The following is a 5200-nucleotide window of genomic DNA, read 5'->3' as shown; positions in this document are numbered from 1 at the left end:
TATCATGAACATGTATTTGTACAAGTAAAACATGATTATCTAATCTACGGATAAAGAGAGTGGTGTTGACCAAGCCTCTTTCGAACCCTTTTTCAAGTAGAAACGAACTCAATCTATCGTATCAGGCTCTAGGAGCTTGTTTTAGGCCATAGAGGGCCTTCTTGAGTTTATATACATGGTTCGGGTATTTGAAGTTTTCAAACCCTGGTGGTTGGTCTACGTACACCTCCTTTTGAATATAGCTATTTAAAAATGCTCTCTTAACATCCATTTGGAGTAGTTTAAAGTTCATGATTGATGCAAAAGACAAAAGCATCCTAATGACCTCAAGTCTGGCTACAGGAGCGTAGGTCTCATCATAATCGATGCCCTCCTCCTGGTTGTAGCCTTTGGCCACTAAGCGAGCCTTATTTCTTATTATTAAGCCAGATTCACCTAGCTTATTACGAAAGACCCATCTGGTGCCAATCACATGATGATCTTTTGGTTTGGGGACCAAGTCCCACACATTATTTCGCTCAAACTGGTTTAGCTCTTCTTGCATATTTGTACCCTAGTGTACATCCTCGATGGATTCATTGATGGTCTTTGGCTCTATTTGAGATACGAATGCAACAAAATTACAGAAATTACGTAAAGAACTACCACCCCCGTAGATATGTCACCTAACACCTTATCGAGTGGATGATCCTTTTTGGTTTTCCATGCAATAGGCATGTCCTGATGTTCTTCTTATACTATTTGCTCAGCATGTACTTGTTGGATTTGATTCATGTCCTTGGATTGCACTTCTTCTAATGTACCTGTGTCGCATAGCTGGCTTATGCTCAACAAATTATGTTTCAAACCTTCTACATATAGAACGTTCTCGATTACAGCATGAGTTGAGTTGCCAATATTTCCGGTGCCTAATATTCTTCATTTGTTATTGTCTCCATAAGTAATGAAGACCTTTTCTTCTAATGACAAGTCTAGGAATTTTGACTTGTCTCCAGTCATATGTCTCAAACTATCGCTAGCAAGATACCAATTTTGCCCATGTGTTCGAAGACATACCTACAAAATAGATCACCTGCTAGTTTCAGGTATCCAAATTATGTTGTGTCCTTTTCTGTTAGTAACGAGGGAGTTATCTCCCTTTATTACCCAAGCGTAAACACCACTAGGTATCCCATATCTCCTGATGTAGCAGGAATGAGAGGTGTGTCCATGTGTGCCATAATAGAAACATTTAGGGACTATACTTTTCTTTTTAGACTTTTTATATGGACAAGTTAGAGATCTCCTATATGGTCTATTTCTATGGGATGGGGGAACATACCCTAATCCAGTGTGGTCACTGTGAACACTCAATTTTGTCCTACCGTTTTTTTTTTCTGTGTCTTTTGTGCAAAAATTCAGAATATAGAATTTGCATCATTACGCGATTGATAATTATTTGATTAGTAGCAACACTAAGTCGGCTATGTCCCGTAGCTTGAGATAACGTACATGCAATAACCAACTTTCACTCTATATAGAACATGATTTTGACATGTTTGAAAAAAAAAAGAGTTTGCTGTATGATTACAATTTTACTAGGAGTAGACAATAACTTTTATATTGATATGATCATCTGATAACCAACCACAACAAATATGGGTATACAAATGCACCACATATCAAGAACTGTTTGAGGCAACAATATAAATGCCTTGATTTAGTAAATCATGCATAACCTGTTTGAGTAATTCAAAGTAAGTAAGCTGCATCGAGATTACAATTTGTTACATGCTCATGGGGTTCACATCTTGGAGAAATGAGAAGCACTTTGAAGAGCCAATCCAACGGTACAACCAGTATAAGGCAAGAAGAAACAAAATTCCTGAAGACCAATAAAGTTTGTATCCTTCAAAGAGCTAAATAATTAAATCTGAGTTTGATTCCTACTCAAATAATCAACATAGGCTAATAACAAATCCTACAAAATTATCACTAAAATTAAGCCTGAGGATTATGGCAAAGAAGGATTCAGTTTGTGTAAGGTCACATGCTTTTCATCATCCCCTTGTTGGACCAATCAATGAGTTCATCACCCATGGCATCTACGTTGGTTTGATCTGCAAAAAGTGCAATTCAGTTATAAGAGTGTAACACATGTACCAGCTGAACGTGACATCGATCCGATTAATTGCTTTAGAAATGAGCATATTAATTTCATGAATCAACCTATTGGGGAAAGTGTCTGTAAGAAGCTAAGGAAAAAGTAGGGATAGAGAATGCAAAGAGGGAAAGCATGGAACTAGCAAAGAAAATAAAACAAAAAAAATGCAAGATCACACAGTTCAGACGCTTACCATTTTCTGCAAAGTATAGTGATAGAAGTGGGATGGTATTATCTTTCTTGAGGTCAACTAATGGCCACTTCAGCGTTGGTGTCTTCCCAAAGGCACCTGAAGGTTACTAGGGATCGGAGCAGAGTACATTGATAAGTCTGTTGATGTTGTTCCTACAAAGAGATGTCAAATATCAAGCAGTTACATTTCTAATTATGAATCAACAATAACTGGGCAGCCTTAAAAAACCAGAGAATAATCTAGAGGTCCCTTCAGTTACACAAATAAAAAGCAGACAACCAGAAAGTTTATGTGAAATGCAAACAAAGAACCTCTCAACAGTTACACATGCTCATAATCAGCATGAATGTAGTAATTATTTAAGTAATTTCAGAGAGAGAAATAAGTGAGAGAGCAATCAGTGAGAGAACAATCAAAACAATCATTAAAGATAAACATATAAACATCAAGAGCATTCATGGAATTAACTCAAGGAATTCCAAAAGAACACCAATCTGCCGTAAATCAGAGTAAAGTGGTACTAAAGAGGTGCAAATCAAGAATTATTGATTTTAGTTTAGCTAGGCAGCATTGATGGCCAGTTTTAAAAGTTAAAATCAGAAATAGAGAGTCATGACACGTTTCTAAATCAAAGAGCAAATGAAAAGTTTCTCTTAATCTTTACAATCAGCCTTTGGCATCTATAAAAAGAGCTATCATGCACACTAAGAGAGAGGAGACCACAAAAAACAACTAGAGAACAGGCTATCATATACAATCATAAAAAAGGAGAACTCAGAAATAGAGAGAATTCAGGAAGAAGCTACAACATAGGAAGAAGAACATCCACTCAGGCAAGCATTTCACTCTACTTGTCTAAATAATTATAAACATATACATCCCACCCTATTTGTATATATATCAAAAAATATACATACATATTGCGAAATTAAAATAAGCATACACATATCACAACATAAGAAATCAAAATGCATAACAGTTAAAAAACGCATAATACATGCTAACGCATAACACCACAATCCGAAACACATACACATCCATATCACACATATATAGAGACAGAGCCTCTGTAAACAGAGAACTAATACTCAGAAAGTTACCCAATCCTGGTGAGTCTAGCCGTGACTACCTCCACCTTCAATCATCTTCACCGTGAAACACCACAATCCCATTCAGGAACCTCGTATACCTGAATCAGTCCATCATCAGTAACCCTTTCAGAAATAGTTAAATGAAGAGTGTAATTGAATTACTATCTTTATTGGGATTTTCGGGGTCCCTATTGCCTTTCCCTACCTTTTAGGACCGTGAGACACCCTCGGTCGTGACCTTCGTTCATCATTGGGAATCACCGCTGCTGGAAGACAAGAATCAGTAACCACCGCTTCCCCGTCGTGCCTTCAACTGCCACCATCGTGAATTAGACCCGCCTTGTACTCAGTCACGAATCATCCATGACGGATGGCCCTTGTTCTTCTCGCCGGCACCGCTGGAAAGAAGAGAAAAAGAGGAATAGAGGTGAAGATCATATTAGAGAGAAAGCTTCAAAGCTTTAGGGATTTGGTTCCCTTTTGTGTCAATCTGTGGTGCATGAAATAGATGAGAGGAGATGTTGAAATTGACCTCACCTTAGCTTCCATTTCGTTTCCAACACAAGAAGAGTCGAGAACCATAGCGAACCGTCATTGAAGAAAGGAACTCACCGTCAATGGAAATGGAACCGAAGAGGAGACAACACGGCTTAGTGGTCATGTTGCATGGTGGAGAGACCCCATTCACTACTTTCCGTCGTCGTGCTGCCCCCTCAACCTTCGTTGCTCATTTTTTTCATTTTTAATTAAATTCATTTTTTATTTATTCTATTTAAATTGTTTTTTATATTCTGGTATTTATTTGATTTTACATTCCTAGTTATTTATTTTTGCTAATGTCTTATATGAAGGTCAATTAATTAGAATTCTTCTTCATACATATACGAATCCATGACTTTAACCAGTTGTTTCAGTTTGTTAACAAAAAGCCTATTAAAATGCGTCCTTTTAAAGTAATATTTTCAAATAATTCTTACCTAATTATGGAATTTTTATAGTGAGGTTATGATTCGAGTCGTCTATAACTTTTCTGAAAAAAAGGGAAGAAGGTCTACGACCAATATCATCTCTAAGCTATTAATTTCCTATATAGAAAATAATTCACAAACCTATTTTATTGCTTAATTCTATAATTATTAAAAACAACACTATATTATTAAACAAGTTAAATATGTAATTTTTATAGTGAGGTTATGATTCGAGTCGTCTCTAACTTCTCTGAAAATGGGAAGAAGGTCTATTACCAATATCATCTCTAAGCTATTAATTTCCTATATAGAAAATAATTCCCAAGCCTATTTTATTGTTTAAATTTTGTAATTATAAAAATAACCCAACACTATATTATTAAATAAGTTAAATATGAAATTTTTATAGTGAGGTTATGGTTCGAGTTGTCTCTAACTCCTTCGAAATGAGAAGAAGGTCTACAACCAACATCATCTCTAAACTATTAATTCCATATATAAATAATCAATTAATTATTTTACCACTAAAATCTATATGTCTAAATAATTAGAAACTATTTTACCAAATAAATTTTATGGGATTTTTTATAGTGAGGTTATGGTTCGAGTCGTCTCTAACTCCTCTGGAAATGAGGAGAAGATCTACGACCAACACCATTTCTAAACTATTAGTCTCATTGAATCAAAACAATTATATATTAATCAATTCAATAAATCAATCTTCCTAAACCTATTAGTATTTTCCAAATCACTAACAATCAACCGAAGTAGCTAAACAATTTTCGAACTACAACTACATAGTCTT

General features: G+C 35.6%; 1 long non-coding RNA gene across 1 annotated transcript; it reads right to left on the bottom strand.

The window, feature by feature from the left end:
* On the bottom strand, window positions 1784-4131 carry LOC109329586. Its single transcript, XR_002105554.1, has 5 exons — window positions 3965-4131; window positions 3633-3825; window positions 3437-3525; window positions 2337-2488; window positions 1784-2099 (listed from the first exon to the last, which is right to left on the bottom strand). It is a non-coding gene; the product is annotated as an uncharacterized LOC109329586 (long non-coding RNA).

The sequence above is a fragment of the Lupinus angustifolius genome, chromosome LG16, assembly GCF_001865875.1.
Source record: "Lupinus angustifolius cultivar Tanjil chromosome LG16, LupAngTanjil_v1.0, whole genome shotgun sequence".
Lineage (NCBI taxonomy): Eukaryota > Viridiplantae > Streptophyta > Magnoliopsida > Fabales > Fabaceae > Lupinus > Lupinus angustifolius.
This window is presented reverse-complemented; position numbering and strand designations above follow the sequence as displayed.